The sequence below is a fragment of the Gorilla gorilla genome, chromosome 12 (genome assembly GCF_029281585.2).
Source record: "Gorilla gorilla gorilla isolate KB3781 chromosome 12, NHGRI_mGorGor1-v2.1_pri, whole genome shotgun sequence".
Taxonomy (NCBI): Eukaryota; Metazoa; Chordata; class Mammalia; order Primates; family Hominidae; genus Gorilla; species Gorilla gorilla.
Window position 1 is genome coordinate 61,899,874 of NC_073236.2, and position 20,717 is coordinate 61,920,590.

The 20,717-nt window shown below is 35.9% G+C and overlaps 1 long non-coding RNA gene across 1 annotated transcript in view; it reads left to right on the plus strand.

Annotated features, from left to right (window-relative positions):
- The window catches only part of LOC109025645 (uncharacterized), a 548,608-nt gene that overhangs the window by 413,671 nt on the left and 114,220 nt on the right, over positions 1-20,717 (plus strand). Inside the window, exon 2 of the long non-coding RNA XR_002004557.4 lies at positions 2,516-2,598. This is a non-coding gene — a long non-coding RNA (uncharacterized lncRNA). The remainder of the gene's footprint in view (positions 1-2,515; positions 2,599-20,717) is intronic.

Sequence of the window (20,717 nt, forward strand, 5' to 3'; positions counted from 1 at the left end):
TTAGTGCAAATATGTCAATAAAGATATTTTATTATTAATTTTAAAATTCTCTACTTAGCAAATAAAGTGTTAACAAACACTAAAGAATTTCTAACTATATGTTCAGTACTGCATTGGGTAGGGTTTGAAAATACATAAGAAGAGAAATCTACTCTCAGGTTATAGTAATCTGTTTGGTCAGGCATGCTTCCACCATAAAATAGTGCAAACTATCCAAAAACTGATTGGGATTCAATGGAATGGTGGGTCAATGAGCTTTTGCACTAATCAGGAAGGAAAGATAGGAAAAAGTGTGAGTCTGAAAGCAATACTTTCCAAGCTATAATTTTAAATTGCTCATGGATATTCAAATCTTTTATTATTGCCAAACCAGTTTATTCGTAGTTAAGATGAACAGTAAAACAGAGGAGGGTAGCCAGAGAGTAAAAGAAGTTTTACTATGTAAACTTAGAAAAGTTAAACTTTCATGCACTGCTTTTCTCTTTTCTTACAAAAATTGCGTATTGAATAAAATTATATCTATTTGTAAAGGTTATGAATAAAATAAGGAACAAAAATCTAGGTCTTATAAAAATAGAGGATCTTTGAAAAATAAGCAGAAGCATTATCAGTCTGCTTATAATACTGAAAGAAATATTTTCTCATGATAGAAAACAATATACTCTAACATTTTTAATCCAAAATACTTTTATGGGCAAACTTGTCTGAACAGTACTCTCCCGAAAGCCCATAAACCCCTCTGAGATACTCTCATATTAATGAGTTTTAATGGTGCCTTTGGATAATACCTAGATGACTACAGCACTACTTAAAAGAGAAACACACCTCTCACACTAATTAGAGTTCTTGAATGACATTGAAAGAGATAACTGGTTAAATCATTTTCTGCAGCACCAGATTTAATTGACATAGATATAATGCCAGTGATAATTTTATGCAATTGCAAGATCAGGAGTTTAATATATCTGGCAGTAAGGCAGGGATTTTCTTTCTCTGGCAGTGCTGAACAAACCTCTCTAATCCTTTTCCTTTAGCTTTCCCTTATTTCTAGGCTTAAGTTTAATAAAAGGCTAAAAAAAAAATCAAGATTCCTCTAGGCTTCTCAAAGCTCAAGCATAGAGAGAAAAAGATGTTATCTCAGGGAGGTTGTGGCTCAGAATCATTAAAAAGACTAATGGCAGGATCACAGGACTAAGTTTACAATTCCCTTTGTATATCGCAGAAGCACCCTCTCTTGTAGTAAACACTTTATCTACTTTCATCTTGCTTCCAAATTGTCAAAACGGAGGCAAGAGTCCAAGAGGGATTGGATGATTATAGTTTACAAGGTGCTCAAAATGTTTCCTTGAATGTTCAATTTGGCTTACCTATGATGCTTGTTTATTCATTTACAAGTTATTCCAAAGCCTTGCTATATAGAACTAGGATATTTTGACAAAGTGGACTTCCACAGCATGTTTTCTGTAACATTTAATGTTTTACAGTTTAGAACTGTCATGTTCTATAGAAGTCAGCATCTTATGGGCCATTTGGCCGAAGTGATAAAAAGCATAATATTTATGAAAGTCTCCGAAATAGGCCAAATGATTTTCAGTGTAATAATCCAATTTTTTTTACTTTGTTTTAATTATAAATTATGAAGAGCAGAACTCAGGCAGATCTGAAGCCTGAATCTTTCTGCCCCTGGGACATTCCTGCTTTTCATGTTTGTTTTATGCTTTCTTTTTAACTTCTTGAGCAGAATGGCTCATTTATAATGTTCTTTCTTACTTGACTTTTGATCAGTATTATAGGTGGTCATATACAATGTTCTCATTTTCATTGTTTTCTAAAGCTTATGTAATTGTGGTTTTTTATTAACATTTAGACCCCAAAATTATTTAATGGAATATATTTTTCATGTGGCTATTTTTTTCCTTTATACCTTTGTAAACCATATTTTAGATTGAATGCATGTGATCATAAAATGTATCCTTTGAAATATCTTCTTTTAAAAATTCATTGACATTCTATTTATAATCTAAAGTATAATTTTACTATTTTTTTTAGAAATAGGCTGTGGAAATTAAAAGGGCAAGTTGTAGAATGGAATTTCATAAATATTTATCAAGTCCTTTGAAATAAACATAATTTATAATATGTTTAATTTTTAAAAAGGATAGGATTATTTTACCAATAAAAATGAAATAAAAATTACCCAGAAATTGTTAAATAGATCAATGTAATTCCATATAGTAGCATAATATGCGACTATTAGAATTTATGGCATATGAGAACATTACCAAGTTATATTATTTAGTGAGAAAAGCAGGTTAATAGAATATACAAATAATGTTCACAAACAATCTATCTTGTTTTTTTATAATTCCCCAAAGGATAAAAAAAAGATGCAATCACATTAAATCAAATTTCAATTTGAGGACACTACATAGCATCAAAATAAAGAATACAGTGTGATATAATCATTAAATTAGATATAATTCTGATTCTTCTTCTTCTCTTTTTTTTAATGTAGGAAAGGAGAATGGTTTGAAAATGGTAATGAGGAGAAAGAATGACACTGACACCAGCTCCAGGTCCCGTGGAATGAAATCTATGGTAAGTAGTGTTAACTAGGGTCCTTAGAAGAGGTTCAGACTTACATTCAAACATAAAGATGAAAGAAATATTTCAAGCACAAGTATGAGATATTTAACTGTTAATGGAGCATAAATTTCAAATGGCATCCAGAAACTATTTTAGAATTTGAGGAAGCATTAAAAAGGAGACAGAATAGTAGCCATATAAAGATATATGATCATTCATGTAAAGAACACAAGATGTTACTAGGAATATGAGCATTTTCTTGGGACTAAATTAATGAGATAAATATATCTAGCTATGTATCTACCTAGATAAATATAGAGATATATATATATATATAGATAAAATGGATATGTATAGATATATAGATATAGATATAGAGAGAGATTAATTCTGGTGAGTTTAAGGCAGTGTGTGGGTCAGGGTGAAAGAAAGGAATAGATATCTCTTTACTATAATACTTGGGTAGATAGTGAGCAAGTAATGGTGTTACACCCAGGGTGTCAGTTCACTCTGACTTCCTGTTTAGGGAGAAGAGATCTTATTCCAGATACGTACACTATCTTGATAGCTTGCAGAATTCTGTAGAAGGTATGTATGACACCAATCACAAGAACACTTTTATTATCAGAAAGTTATGACTGTGGGTGTATGCACATTTGTGTGTATGTGAAAATGTCTACAGACACGCAATTTCTCTTTCTATCTGGTTTTGCTAGATAGAAGTGATGCATTAAAAGTCTATTTTTTTGCCTCAGAAATCTCTGAAATATTATTTTCTGTCTTTTCTTCCATATGCCCTTAAAAAAAAAAAGTAGCCTAACCATATAAAGAATTTGATCGCAATTGCTAAAGCTGTAGAGTCTAGAAGACATGTAATCATGAATGTCTGGAATTAAAATCTCAAAAGAATCATTAACTTTTTAATACTCACTTGAAATCCTGCCTTTATGAGATTTTTTTCTATTGAAATACTTTTGTGTATTCAGTTCTTAAGGAGAAGAATTTGCCATCTTGTGTTTTTCTCCTCTGTTGATGTAACTGAATCTAATGCTTGCATGTCTTCGTGAATTTGTTATGTGTATGAAGATTAAATTTTGGCTTAGGCATCACTGGGCTATTAATTTCTTGTGTGGTCTTATGAAATGTTTGGATATGATCACAAATCCTTCACTGGTAATGTTTATTTTTAAAAAACAAAAAATATATCAGGGATTTTTCTTTTTTTTGGAGGTAGGATTTTTTTTACGGAGTTCGTTCTTGCTTCTGGAATGCCAAATTGGGAATCATCCAGTTGGCAACCACTTTTTATTACTTGAATAAATATAGAAAAATTGTGCTTTGTTTTATGCCAGACATTATATTTTTTCTTAAATGGAATGACTTATTCATTGATTCACAAATTACATATTGAGTTTCTGCCATGTGCCAGGCAGAGTTTACAGTGTCTGGAAGGAATGGTAACTAAAACAAACCATAATGCTTGCTGATGTCTAGCTTATATTAAAATGACGAGATGAGGGAATAATATAAATTAAACAATATAAACGTAAAACAACTAAATATAATGATTAGAATATGGTACGTGTTACGGAAAAAAATAGAGTTGATTGAAGGGAATCAAGAGTATGAGAGTGATAAGTGGGTTGCAATTTTACATAAGGCTGTGGGCTCAGGTCTTACTAATCAGGTGATATACATGCAAATATTGGGAAAGCAATACAGAGAGAGGGAACACCCCAGTGCAAAATGCTTGAAATGGGATGGGACTTGTGTGTTTGAGGAAAAACAGAGAGGTCATTATGATAGGAGCTATATAAGCAACATAGAAGGAAATGAGGCCACAGAGCTAATAGGAGTCAAACAATTTTGACCATTATAGGCTATTTTAAGGACTTTCCATTTAATTCTGAATAAATAAAAAGAGACAGCATTGAATGACTTGAACAAGAAAGTAGCAATGTCTGACCTCTATGTCATAATGGATAAATAACTCTGACTTCTGTTTTGATAATAGACTGGAAGGGGCAAGGAGATGAACCTAGAGGCTACTGGATCAATCGATAGCAGAAACAAAGATGGCTTGGATCAGAATTGTAGTGTGTAGATAATGGTTGAATTATAATGTATTTTTTTAGTAAAGCCGAGAGAAATTCTTGACAGATTCGATTTAATATGATAGAAAAAGAGTCAACAATGACTGAAAGCTTTAGTCTGAGCCATTAAACGAAAGAAGTTGTCATCTGCTGAAGTAGAGATGATTATGCTTTGTGTGTGTGAGTATGTGTGGGGGTGTATCTGTGCATATTTGGGATATCTATTAGGTATCTTAATGGAAATGTAGCAAGTTGAATATATGCATCTGGACTTAAGGAGAGTGACCAGCCTGAAGATAAAGCTTTGAAATTCTAGGCACACATTTGACTATAAAGCCATCTAACTGAATAAAATGATGATTCAGTGAATGTGAGCAGAAAAGAGAAGAAGGCCAAAGACTGATCTCTAGTATCTACAACACTAAGATGTTGGAAACAGAAAAAGAATTCAGCAAATAGCCCTAAAAAGGAGAGACTGGTAAAGTAGGAGGAGAAAAGAATTGTGTGATACCTTGGAAGCTGACTGAAAATGAATTAAAAAGGAGGCATTTGTAGTAACTTAAATGCTCATAATGGTACATTACATAAAATGTGAGGCTGGTGGTAATAGTAAGGAAATTAATTTAGGATGAGGCACAGGCAACTTAGAGTTAGGAGGTCCAGAGTGGAAGAGAATGGAAAGGAAAGCATGAATATCTGTATAAAAAATAATAGTATATCAATATAGTATATCAATAGTATATCAATATATTTGTGACAAATACACCTTATCAGTGTAAGATATAATGTCCTTCCATCCCCCAAAAATGTCTACCTCCTAATCCCCTAAATCTGTGAAACTGTTACCCTACATGAAAACAGGCAACCTACAGATATAAATTAAGGGTCTTGAGATGGAGAGATTATTCTGGATTACCTAGATGTGCCTAATCACAAGAGTCATTATAAGAGAGGCAGGAGGCTCAGAGTTATCGATGTGATGATGAAATTGAGATGTGTGTGAGTGTGTGTAAGAGAGATTGGAAAGTGCTACTCTGTTGGCCTTGGAGGTGGAAGAAGGGAGCTATAAGCTAAGAAATAGAGATAGCCTCTACAAGCTGAAAAAGGCAAGGAAGTGGATTATCTCCTACAGCAAGGGTCCCCAGTCCCCGGGTGGCAGACTGGTACCAGTCCGTGGCCTGTTAGGAACCTGGCTGCACAGCAGGAGGTGAGTGGCAGAGACCCAGCATTACTGCCTGAGCTCCGGTTCCTGTCAGATCAGCGGCAACATTAGATTCTCATAGGAGCCCGGACCCTACTGTGAACTGAACGTGCAAGGAATCTAGGGTAAGTGCTCCTTATAAGAACCTCACTATCTCATACCAGTTAGAATGGCGATCATTAAAAAGTCAGGAAACAACAGGTGCTGGAGAGGATGTGGAGAAATAGGAACACTTTTACACAGTTGGTGGGACTGTAAACTAGTTCAACTATTGTGGAAGACAGTGTGGTGACTCCTCAAGGATCTAGAACTAGAAATACCATTTGACCCAGCCATCCCATTACTGGGTATATACCCAAAGGATTATAAATCATGCTGCTATAAAGACACATGCACACGTATATTTATTGCAGCACTATTTACAATAGCAAAGACTTGGAACCAACCCAAATGTCCATAAATGACAGACTGGATTAAGAAAATGTGGCACATATACACCATGGAATACTATGCAGCCATAAAAAACGATGAGTTCATGTCCTTTTGTAGGGACATGGGTGAAGCTGCAAACCACCATTCTCAGCAAACTATCACAAGGACAAAAAACCAAACACTGCATGTTCTCACTCACAGGTGGGAATTGAACAATGAGAACACGTGGACACAGAAAGGGGAACATCGCACACTGGGGCCTGTTGTGGGGTGGGGGGAGGGGGGAGAGATAGCATCAGGAGATATACCTAATGTAAATGATGAGTTAATGGGTGCAGCACACCCACATGGCGCATGTATACATGTGTAACAAACCTGCACATTGTGCACATGTACCCTAAAACTTAAAGTATAATACAAAAAAATAAATAAAAATAAAGAACTTCACTAATGCCTGTTGGTCTGAAGTGGAAAAAGTTTCATCCCCAAAACATCCCCCTACAACTCCAACCCCATCCATCTGTGGAAAAATTGTCTTCCACAAAACCCATCCCTGGTGCTGAAAATGTTGGGGACTGCTGCCCCAGAGCCTCCAGAAGAAACATAACCCAGCAGACAAATTGATTTTACTGCTTCTAACCTGCTTTAAGGCAAGACATTTGTGTTGTTGCAAGCCTCTAAGTATGTTGACATTTGTTAGAGTAGGAATAGGAAATTGATATAGTTTTGATAATGGAGAAAACCGAATGTGGATCATATGGGAATATCTGGGTTATCTTTGTAATAATTCTGTTAATCTAAAATTGTCCCAAAAATAGATAGTTAAAAACAAATTTCAATAATTGAGCTGTATGACGTAAAACCCAGCACCTGGGGTAACAGCTTACAGGCCTCTGACATATTATAGCCCTTAGAACATATACTTAGCTTTGCGTTGTCTTCCCCCTGTCTTTGCTTATTTCATTACCAATGGTTACTCAGCTCTCTGCTCAAGTGTCTCTTCCTTAAAATTTTCTTATTTTATCAACTCTAAAATCAGCATGCATTTCTTCTTCAGATTTCTCTAAAATTATTTTTTTCTCTAAAAATACTGTTAAGGAATATAAATAAATGTTGAAAATTGGAAGAAGAGAATATTTTGCCAATTGAAATTGTTCCAAATGATTTACTATGAAACCACTTAATAGACTATCATGCAGCCTTTGAAAACAATGAGAAAAACTAAAGGAGGCTTTAGGGAGGAAACAAATAAAACAATAATTGCAGTTGTATTCAGATATATATACATATGTAACTAACATGGTTTCTACTGGCTCAAAATGACAATGCCATCCTACACCTTAGTAGTGGTTTTCAACGAATATTTAAAAATCATTAGTGCCATTGAAATATTGTATAGTACAAAATAGCTAGAAGAGAGGCTTTTGTTTTCAATACAAAGTAATGATAAATGCACGAGATGATAGATATGTTAAAATACCCCTGATTTGATAAACAGCGTATATGCATATTAAAACATTAAATTGTATACCATAAATATGTACAATTATAATGTGTCAATTAAAAAAATAAATAAAGGCTGGGCGTTGTGGCTCACACCTGTAATCCTAGCACTTTGGGAGGCTGAGATGGGCAGATTACTTGCGGCCAGGAGTTCAATACTAGCCTGGCCAACATGGTGAAACCCCATCTCTACTAAAAATACAAAAATTAGCTGAGCTTGGTGACCCACGCCTGTAATCCCAGCTACTTGGGAGGCTGGGGCATGAGAATATCTTGAACCTGGGAGGTGGAGGTTGTAGTGAGCCGAGATTGGGCCACTGCACTCCAGCCTGGGTGACAGAGTGAGTCTCTGTCCCTAAATAAATAAATAAAATACAATTATTGGTGGAAATTATGTTTCTGACAGATAGATTATAACATTAAAGCACATTATGTAAAACAGACAAAACTAGAGATGTCCTGGTATGAAACTAAATAGAGGTAAAGAGAACCTTGAAAGGCTTCTTCCTTCTTCCCTGTATGTCTCCTTACAATGAATTATTTAATGTTCTTGAATTTCCTATCAGCATAGTATAAAATCACTGGACTAAAACATAGATATTATAAAAACTAATTCACTAAATTAATGGACCCCAAATATATGATTCCATATTCTATCTGTTAAAAAGCTGAAGTCTTCATACCTAATACATTTCTGTTTATGTGTTTATAAGTTATAGTTACACACTACCATACTAATGTATTTTATATCATACACAATATACAATGTTTGAATCAAAACATTCACATTTTTAAAGGGTGAGATTTTAAAACTAATTATAAATTCAATTCTAATATTTTTTTCTGACGCACTGAGGCATTCTCTTACATACCATTTGATTGACTTACATGTGACTTCAGAGACCATGACCCTAAATCAACAATCCATAGAGGGCTGTTTTCAGTCTAGGTGCTGTCTGTGACAGAATTCATAATTGTAAATAGTGAAATCTGATAAATAAGAACAACATAATCAACTGTTTATAAAGTTAGATTGATTACGTTTGGAGTACAGTTTTTTATTCTGAAATTATTGAATTTATTGTGTCTAGCAAACTAAATAGCATTGTTTTATTTTCCGAATGTCATTGACAATATGTGTATATTGTTCTAATTTTTGTAGTTATTAAAGTCTGCTAGTTTCCAATGTCTGGGAATTGTAGTTTGGCAGAAAATTGTTATATGTGTACAAAATAAATAGAATGAAGAAGTCATCGAAGAGAAGCTGCTGATGTTTGCATTCAAATGATGATTCTATTGACATTCCGAATAGATCTCCACTAAGTGCCACAGTAGTGTCACAGCTTACTGGTGACATCTCGTGAGTCCTGTTCCACCTAAGTGGGGAAAACTTCAGTCTATTAGAAATTAAAGAAAAACACTTCTTGGGGCAAAGATATATCTTTTTTGAGTACTTTTGCAAAGTGCAAATGCAACTATAGTAAATACCACCAGAGATGAGAATAGTCAGTTCACTTATCTCAAGTTAAATATGAGAGTAAAACTACAATTTTAAGCCTAGAAAATACATGCTAAAGGCATATTAACTTGGAATTTGGAACTTACTCTATTGACTACATTTTTTTCTACATTGGAAAAATCAGAAAAAAAAGAAATGGAGAATTAAACATTATAGAAAACAAAAGAAGAGCAAAAATATGTTTTAATAGAAATTTTAAAAATATAGCACTTATCAAATTTGTTTCAACCATGACCCTGAATTTATTTTTGTTTCTTTAACTTAACTCTTGGAAGAATGTGAAAGATCAATGGTGTCTAAGTTTGATCAATAGAATAATATCAAAAATACTTTTTCACAAATGTAAAGACTTATTATCTTTAACATATATAAAAAAGCTTTTTTTTGAAAATAAATAACACGTTTTTCCTTATTAACCAAAAATCTACCTTCTCAGTTTCAACAAACACATATGTAAACTTTTGTTATGAATGTCTGATTGATGGGAGACCACTGCTCCAGCCTACCTGCTATACAAAACTCCAATGTGAAAAGAAAAAAAAAAATAGATTGCCCAGAACTCTGTTCACAAGTGGTGTCATGAAAACTTGAAGGCAAGTTCTCTGATCCTCAGTGGCTCATTCCAAATCACTCATCTAAGTATTGCAAGTAGAAATATGTTTTCCCTTGAAATATAAAGTCGCTAAAAAGTAATTTCAATATAAAACTGTTGTTTTCCAACAGTAACAGCTAATCTTATTTTATATTTGACATATTTAGAATAAATTTTAAACACATATCCAAGAGTAAAGGAAATAATTAAAAAATGTTTAGGACCAAATTCCTGTTGTGGAATCTAATTGTTCTGGCAAAGAATGGCCAAGGAGAAGCACAAAATAAGTAAGTGAATTGCTAACTGCTAAATGATACATGAGTAAAGCCAATCCAAGGAAATCCTCATGATGAAATATTCTGAGAGAAGTTCCACACTGCCAAACTTTTAGAGAAACATCTTTAGGCTCTTTGCTTAATGAAATGTCCTCAGATACACAGAGATATGAAACTTCTTGAGAGTCTTCTAAATACTAACATTTTTTACAATATATGGCTTTTAAATGTTCAATAAAACATCATGGCATTGAACATCTGGGACACAGGAAAAATAATGTCATGGCAAAAATATAAGTTTGTAGAGTTTCCATGTAAAAAAAAAATCAACTTAGTAAGTATTTCAGATGTTCTCAACTAGTAGATATGTGTGGAGAGATATATAGAATAATGAGAAATTAGCTCTTTAAGAATTTAAGACATTATTATCTATGTGTTGTTGAAATTTGCCCCCGCTAACAGACAAAATGGACTCTCCCTGGCTAACTGAGCTTCTCAAAGTTAAAGCAGAACCAGGCCATCACAGTTAAGAGAGGGAACAATCACGTACTCTGCATTCTTAGAAAGATCTAAGTGTCACAGGACCTCCCTTTTTACAACCAAGCCAAAGAAGTTCCCGTTGTCAGTGCCAAGATTAACTGTGACCAGAAACTCCCCGTGCCACTCACTGGCTGTTTGAAAGAAACATCTGACAGAGACTTGGCTGATTTTGGGTCTAGAGACCACCTAATCAGGGCTCAACTATTTTGGCCAATCAAAAATGAACAAGTTTGAAACTTTCATTTGTGTAAGTGGACCTGGTTGATAACCTAGGTGAGAACTTTCCCTATTTAAGCCAGTCCCTCCCTTTGTTCTGTGGAGAGCATACTTTTATTTCTATTGAATGTTATGCCTCCTCAATCAATGGATTATTTTATAATAGAAAATAAGATTTCCATTTTTTCTCCACAGATCTCATGGCCTTTGTTGACAATGTGAATAAACCTTCCAAACATGCACACAGTTAATCATCTATGAAATTTTTTTTTAAAAGTGGCTGCATAAGAAATGTTACATTATGTCGTCTGGACATGGTGGCTCACATCTGTAATCCCAGCACTTTGGAAGGCTAAGGTAGGAAGATCACTTGAGTCCAGGAGTTCAAAACCAGTCTGGGCAACATAGGGAGACCCTGTCTCTATGAAAAAATAATTTAAATACATTTAAAAATTATAAATAAGAATAAATGTCATATTATTCAGAAAAGAGATCAGAATTTAGGAAAGATGCAGTGGAGAAGGCAGGAGGGAAGTTTTCCTAGAGGAGTACAACTTAAGAGATCATACACAAAATATGTCAGCTTTCAAAGTATGCCCCACCTTGATCCCTGATCTAACCAGATTTATTATTACTTTGGCTTCACGGTGTTAGAAGACATGGCCCAAAACCTAACTGTGATGTGAATAGAGATTTTTTTATTTGTTTGTTTTTGGTATTGTATGGTTATTATTTTAAATACTCTCTTCCTTTTACATTCCTCACAAATGATTGGCCTATCTTTTTGAGAAAAAACACTAATACTCTCAAGAACTTGAAAAGAAAAATATCAAATTCATATGACTCTTTATGTAAAGAGACCATTTATCTCCTGAATAGCTGCCCAGCATCAGTCATGTTCAGAGAATGGGAAGTAACATTGTCTCCTCTTTTTTGGCCTGAACGATTTGTGGAGGGTTCCTCTGTGAAATTTTTTAGAAATTATGTGTGTGTGTTTGTGTGTGTGTATGTGAGACCATTTTTCTAAAATAAAGTTGTAAAATGATAATGTTGCCAAAATATGCAAACCAACATATGTGGTTTCTTTCTCTACCACCTTTTTGAAGAACATTTTTGGGTTGGGGAAGATTATCTTAAAATTATATTTCCCAATAATATTCAAAAAATAAGGAAATGCTAGAGAAGCAAATTCCAATGAAATTAACAGCAATAAAGGCCCAAAGTGGTGAGAGTTTGACTTAGTTGAAAAATAACACAGAAAGTCAGTGAAGCTGACTTTTGTGAGCTAGAAAGAGAATAATAAGAGGTGAAGTTGGAGAGGTAAGAATATATATTTACCTATATTATTAAGGATATGCCATAATAAGAGTTTACATTTTATTCTCATTGCAATAAATAGATGTTATAGTGATTTACACTATATCTAATTTGCATTCATAAATGACCCAATCGGCTACTATGTTGAGAATTAGTTGAAAGGCTAAGAATAGAAGAAGGGCAGCTAGTATTATGGTATCCCTGGAAAGACATAATAATGACTTTCTAAAGGTGAAGAAAACTTTCCTTCCACCCTCTGAAGGTTTGAGCTCTGTAATGATCTTGACAGTAGACAGATTAGTAAGACAAATCTGGATGCTCTGGCTCATGCGTGTAGTCCAGCTATTCAGGAGGCTGAGGCAGGATGATCCCTTGAGCCCAGGAGTTTGTGGCTACAGTGAACTATGATCCATCCCAGGCCACTACACTCCAGAGTGGCAATACTATCTCTTAAAAAATAAAAAAAGAGCAAGACTCTATCTCTTAAAAAAAAAGAAAGAGAGAGAAAAGGCATACACATTTATTATGTGCATATGCACAGGAATCCCACAAAATATAAGACTCAAAGAGGGGCCAGATGGTCGAAGCTTAAATAGCATTTTGAGCTAGAGAAAGAAATAGGGGCTTGTTGTGGAGAGGTGGCAACACAGGCCATGGAGCGTGAGGGGAGGACATCCACGATGAACAAAGGTTGTTTTACTATACAGATCAAGTTTCTCAGGCAGCCTTCAGAAGAATAGGTGATGGGCTATGCAAAATTCTTTCTGGGCTAAGCATTGATATGATCTTTTCTAGATCTGTTTTAGGCAGATGAAGAGGCTCAGAGAAAGCCTATTCTTGCATTTGCTGTTTACTAATGTAGATAGATGTGAATTTCTTTTACAAAAGGACAGCTTTTCAGATCTATTCCTGTGTCTGCAGCTTCTCTGAATAGCTATCTCAAAATATGCCAAGAAGTATATTTTGTGAGGGCATATTTTAGTCTCCTATAGTCACATTTTGGGGTAGTGTGTCCTGAGTCCCAACAACTTCAATATTAGGAAATGCAAATAATAAAAGGGGACGTATATACTTTGTGATTAAAGCAAAATGTAAAGGTCAATACAATATATCTAGATAGGGACAAAAAGTGTAACCAAAATAATCCTTATGATTTTTGGCTGGAGCAACAAGATAGGTGTTAAAGTTCTTTACTGAAGTGAATAAAATTGAGAAGTAACAAATTTGGGTGGAGTAGAAGACAAAAATCATTTTGATTATCATTTGTTTTCACTCCTTTTGAATATAATGCAAGATGTCCATCTACTTTTTTTAAATCTTTGATTTTTCATTATGTTATGGCATTCTACCTTACGATCGTATGCTAATTCAAATTAATATCTCTCTATTATTGAATATTTGTGTCTTCAAGTGCTTTGAAACTATTGACAGTTGCCCTCCACAAAGACCACCTGAAAAAGCTGTTGATTAAGCAAATTTAAGTTGATTAGACTTACTGCAATAAGGAGGGAATATCAACTTGAAGTAGTATTAGTAGTGTCTCAGTATGAACAAATTGGAGGATAGTTACAGAGTTTGATGACCTGATTTGTGTAATATTAAGGTAGGACTTGTAATCTGTGTAAACGCCTAGGATTAGGAACAATTTATGATAAAGTGGCTTTGAATTGATTGGCAATGTGAATTCAGGGTCTTGAAATAAGTCTTGAGCAATCTGTTAGTCTTGATAAGAAAGCTATTTTAGGACGGGTGCACTAGCTCACGCCTGTAATCCCAGCACTTTGGGATCGAGACCATCCTAGCTAACATGGTGAAACCCCGTCTCTACTAAAAAAATACAAAAAATTAGCCGGGCGTGGTGGCAGGCATCTGTTGTCCCAACTACTGGGGAGGCTGAGGCAGGAGAATGGCGTGAACACGGGAGGCGGAGCTTAAAGTGAGTCGAGATCACGCCACCGCACTCCAGCCTGGGCGACAGAGCGAGACTCCGTTTCAAAAAAAAAAAAAAAAGAAAGCAATTTCAGTTGGCTCACTGTCATATCTTCCAGAAGCAAATATTTGATTGTCCCTAGCATTTCATGATAAAGACACAGAAATTGTCCAGTATTGTTCAATATAAGGACAGGGAATCACATTGATTTCAGACCTCAATACATGTTGTCAAATAGCTCTCAGTGAAGTTGACATTAATTTAGATGTTTCTGTATTTACTCCCACTGATTATATTTTTACTTGGATTTTGGGAATAATTACCTGAAAGATTGTTTATTATACTCAAATTTTGATGTGCTATATTGCTACATCTGATTTTTATTTATCTTTTAATTCTTAATATCAGTTTATAACCTAATAAAGGATAACTAATAGTTGGTCATTAATTATTCAATAAATATAATTATTAAAAATATACATGTGCAAACCAAGCATTAGTCTTCTAAAAAGAAATACTAATTGAGAGAAACGTGTTGAAAACAGTCCCCTAAACTTTAGGGAAAACATATGACTGTCTCTTGTAAGAGCCACTTTTGTAATATTTTCATTATAGCATTTCAACTGTCAGAAGGATTAGCGAGCAAAGATGGCTTTGGCATATTTTGAAAATGATTCCAGGTATTGAATCCTTCATTTAAGGAGCCATAGCAATGTTAGACAGATGATGATAGACTTTCTTCCCAGTGGGAACACTTGAGTTGCATCTCTCACTTACCATTCTTATGCATAGTGACTATCACAAATAGCTGTAGGAGATTAGCCAGTTTGGCTGGTTTTATCCAGGCAGAGCTTTCATGGCAGGTATCAAAAGAAAGACACCTAATACTCATAATCCTTGTGAAATATAACCTAAGGGGGAGGAATTCCATTTTCTACAGAAACTTTGCTGGAAAATGTTTTATAAAGCAAAAAGCATTTCAGATAATGCATTGCAATCTAATTATTTCTCTATTGGCAACGACGACCATTTTACTAAAAAAAAAACTTCCTTAGACCCAAAACAGTTACAAAAGAGTAAAAGTGTCTAATCTATATTCTTTAAAATTGCAGATAAACATAGATATATAACCTTTTAATGCAAAAGAGTAAAATGTGAAGGGTACTAACTTGTATTTTTTAACATGCTGAGTGAATGCAGCATACAGTGTGAATTTAATGGGTTCCTGATAAGATTTGGCTCTGTGTCCCTACCGAAATCTCATCATGAATTGTAATCCGCATGTGTGTAGAGGAAGGGACCAGGTGGGAGGTGATGATAATGGGGGTAGTTTTCCTCATGCTTTTCTCATGATAGTGAGTGAGTTCTCACGAGATCTGATGGCATTAAACTGGCACTTCCCCCTTCACCCTCTCGCTTCTTCTGTCATGTAAGACATACATTGTTTCTCCTTTGCCTTCTGCCATGACTGTAAGTTTCCTGAGGCCTCCCCAGCCATGTGAACTGTGAGTAAATTAAACCTGTTTTTATAAACTACCCAGTCTCAGGTAGTTCTTCATAGCAGTGTGAAAACGGCCTAATACAATTTCTTTTCAAATTTTATTAACATTTTATCGTAAACTGATGTCATTTATTTAATATTTTACTTAAGTTTTCAATATATAGGTTTACCATGTAAATATGTATTTTCTTCTCAAGAAAGCAGTACAGAATAATTTTAAATTCTTAAAAAAGAAATTAAAAAAAAATATTAATAACTGTACCATCAGAAAGTCATTGTTAATAGTTTTATGTCTATATATATATATACACACACACATCTCATTTACTATTCAAAAATTTAGAACATGCAGCACATTTTTTGCAAATTTCCGATAAGCTGTAATAACACATATATATGAAAAAAATGAACTGAGTAAACTTCATTTCATGGAACTAGAGGATAGAATCAAATTACAGAAGTATAAAAGAAGCAATTATATTTTAAAAAATCTAACACAACCAATTATAAGATAATAAACAATGAAACATTATGTGATTGCTAGGAGTTGCATAGATGGCATGCAATCTTACTATTAGAGCCTCTAAGTTAGTTCCAGTCGTCATTCCTCTACCGTCCTGCACAATGCCATTTTCTATTGGACAAATTTTCATTCCTCTAGGAAAACAAAATTCTATAAACTTTCTTAAATGGAAGCACCCTGTTACCTCACTAACTCTTCAATAATTCTACACACACACGCACACACACACACACACACACACACCCCAAATTATTCTTTGAAAAGCAATTGTAGCAATTATGTTATCACATAATATTATAGGATTAGATGAGTTTTTTCCAAATAATTGGAGTTTGTGCTTTTCATAATTTTCCAACAAGTGCCATAGTAAAAGTTTTTTGGTCCCCTGGCACAACTGTCATGCTAAGTATTTACCATAACGGTCACTGGAAAGGGGTCCCAAGAGAGGATTCTTGGATCTTACACAAGAAAGAATTTGGGGCTGGGCTGCAAAGTTAAGTGAAAGCAAGTTTATTCGAGAAATAAAGAAACAAAAACAATGGCTACTCCATAGAGGAGGGCATTCCTGAAAGCAAGAGGAGAGACATGCCTACCTTAGGCAGAATGCTTGTTTATGTAGAAGTTAAAAAAGCGAAAAACAAAAAAAATATATATTGTATAAGTCTGTTTTCATGCTGCTGATAAAAACATACCTGAGATTGGAAAGAAAAAGAGTTTTAATGGACTTACAGTTCCACGTGGCTGAGTAGGCCTCACAATCATGGCAGAAGGCAAGGAGGAGCATGTCACGTCTTACATGGATGATGGCAGGCAAAGAGAGAAAGCTTATACAGGGAAACTCCTCTTTATGCAACCATCAGATCTTGTGAGACTTATTCACTATTATGAGAACAGCATGAGAAAGGCCCACCCCCATGATTCAATTACCTCTCACTGGGTCCCTCTCATGACACGTGGGAATTGTGGGAGTTACAATTCAGGTTGAGATTTCGGTGGGGACACAGCCAAACCATATCATATATGTGTGTGCGTGTGTGTGTGTGTGTATATACACATATGTATACATATACACACACACACATATGTGTGTGTATATATGTATACACGTGTGTGTAAATTGTTAATCTTTGTGTAATTCTACTGATTTTGCAAAAATCTCCATAGTTATCTTAAAGCAAAATATTCTTAAACTAAGAATGCTTTTGTCTTTAAGATATGGGGACATCAGGACACTTTCTGGGTCTGTTAAGTCCTGGGTTTGTTTAGTAAACATTATTAATCTGTTTCCTTGACCATTAACAAGTTGTGATTTTGAATGCCTAAGCTCCTGGGAATGCAGCCCAGCAGGTCAGTCTCATTTTACCCAGCCAGTCCCTTTCCAGGATGGATCACTCTGGTTCGAATGGCTCTGATATATTCACAATAACACAGCCTTATGACTACTTTGAACTTGTATTATTTTTAACTGCAACATGCAATCCTTTTGATACTATCATTTAGAATAAATGGCAGTTTAATCAGTGAAGAAAAAAAGCAAATTTGTATCTGAGGAATGTGAGCTCCTGTAAATTATCAGGCCCAGAGAGGCATTTGAATAAAATAGCAGTCACATCTCTCCCATTAGAGCAAAACAATTATCTCTTAAAGGCACTTGCTATGTGGGCTCTAGATTAACTGATGCCAAGAAGCCTTTAAATGCCATATGATGGACACCATAACTCAAACCATTACTTCAATAATGTATAGCCAATCACTAATCAATGATACCTCTGTAGTCAATGAGAATTCCTATTAGATAACCTTGTATCAGCCCACTCCTTGTTTTCTTTGCCTTTAAAAACCAGTTTGTAACAAGGGTTGATGGAACACTCCCCAAAACTACTTGGAAGTGTCTCCCATGCAGCAGACCTCACTTTGGTTCATGTAAACTCTTAAAATTATATTTTGTGCTTCAGCCTTTTTCTCTTAAGTCAACAAGTCAAAAATAAGAAATCTAATGTATTTTTTTTTTTTTTTTTTTTTTTTTTTTTTTGAGACGGAGTCCCGCTCTTTAGCCCAGGCCGGATTGCAGTGGCACAATCTCGGCTCACTGCAAGCTCCGCCTCCCAGGTTCACGCCATTCTCCTGCCTCAGCCTCTCGAGTAGCTGGGACTACAGGCGCCCGCCACCGCGCCCGGCTAATCTTTTGTATTTTTAGTAGAGACGGGGTTTCACCGTGTTAGCCAAGATGGTCTCGATCTCCTGACCTTGTGATCCGCCCGTCTCGGCCTCCCAAAGTGCTGGGATTACAGGCGTGAGCCACTGCGCCCAGCCAAATCTAATGTATTTTTAAAATACATTATTTTCCTAATTTATTTAATAAGAATTTAATTAGAGTTTAGGAAGACAAAATTCTATAAACTTTTTTAAATGGAAACTCCCTGTTACTTCACTAGCTCTTCAATAATTCTACACACACACACACAAATTATTCTTCAAAAAGCAATGGTAACAATTATGTTATCACATAATATTTTAGGATTAAAGATTTCTTTCAAATAACTGGAATTTGTGCTTTGCACAGTCTTCTAACAAGTGCCATAGCTGAACTCTAATTATAATTTATTTGTTTTTTAAAAAATATATGTATGCATATATAAATATTTGTGGTTGTTTACTTCAGATTGATTTAAATTATTTACTTTAGCTTTACTTGTTGTATTCCTTCTCATACTGCTGTAAAGAAATACCTGTGAGTGACTGGGTAATTTATAAAGCAAAGAAGTGTAATTGGCTCATGGTTCTGCAGGCTGTACAGAAAGCATGGCAGCATCTGGTTCTGGGGAGGCCTCAGAAAACTTATGATCATGGAAGAAGGTGGAGGAGAAGCAGGCAGGTCTTACATGGCAAGAGCAAAAGGAAGAGAGATGGGGAAAGTACACACACTTTTAAACAATTAGGTCCCATGAGAACTCACGATCCCTATGACAGCATTGTCATAGGAATGGTGTTTAAACCATGGGAAACTGCTCTCATGATTCAATCACCTCCCTTCTCACCAGACTCCACCTCCTAACATTGGGAATTACATTTCAACATGAGATTAGGGTGGGAACACAGATTCAAACAATATCATTCTGCACCTGGCCCCTTCCAAATCTCATTTCCTTCTCACATTTTAAAATACAATTGTTGCAGGGCTCTTTCTTAGTTCAGCTAAATATGGGTTTTTTGTTCCGTGGCCATGAAAATTCAGGGTTATAGACAATTTAAATGGTGAGTAAGACAGGGTTTTATGGAGTAAAAATGAGGCAAAGGGGGAAACAGGGACTCTCTGCAAGGCCAGAGTCCCTGTTAGAGTGCTGCTGCCTTGAAGTTGGAATCCCAGTTTCCACACAGGAAGAGAAGGTGTCAGGCTCCTCCCTGCTGCAGACATTGCAAACTTCCTGAGGCTCCACTGCAGTGTGCAGGCTGGCTGGAGTTTTGCCAGGGACCTGCTGTCACCTGGCTGTCTCACAATCATCCCTTCACAACAGTCCCCCAAACTCTTAACTCGTTCCAGCATTAACTCAAAAGTCCCAGTCCAGAGTCTCATCTGAGACAAAGCAAACCCTTCTGTCTTTGAGCCTGTAAAATAAAAAATAAGCTAGTTACTTCCAAGATAGAATGGGGTTACAGGTGTTGGGTAAATGTTCCCATTCCAAATTAGAGAGATTGGCCAAAAAAAGGGCCACAGGCCCCATGCAAGTCCAAAACACAGCTGGGCAGTCATTAAATCTTAGAGCTCCAAAATTTCCTTTGATTCCATGCCTCACATTGAGGGCAAGCTAATGCAAGAGATGGGCTCCCAGAGCCTTGGGCATCTCTGCCCCTTTGGCTCTGCAGGGTATAGCCCCTGTGGCTCTTTCATGGGATGGCATTGAGTGCCTCCAGCTTTTCCAGGCTTGTGGCACAAGCTGTCAGTGGATCTACCTTTCTGGGGTTTGGAAGATCGAGGCACTCTTCTCATAGTTCACCTAGACAGTGCCCCAGTGGGGACTCTGTGTGGGGGCTCCAACCCCACATTTCCCTTCTGCTGTGCCCTAGCAGAGCTTCTTCCTGAGGGATCTACTTCTGCACCAGACTTCTGCCTGCACATCCAGACATTTCCATACATCCTCTGAAATCTAGTTGGAGGCTCCTAAGCCTCAACTCTTGCACTCTGCACACCAGCAGGCTTAACATTTTGGGGTAGCCACCAAGACTTCTGGCTTACACCTGCTGGAGCATCAACCTGAGCTGTTCCTGGGCCCCTTTAATCCAAAGCTGGAGTAGGAGATGCATCTGGAACTGGAGCCACCAGAATACAGGAGGCAGTGTCCTGAGGCTCCACAGAGCAGTGGAGCCCTGGGCCTGACACACAGAATCATTCAGCCCCCCTAGCCCTCTGGGCCTGTGATGGAAGGGGCATGCCAAGAAGGTCTCTGAAATGCCTCCGAGGCCTTTAACCCATTGTCTTGGATATCAGCAC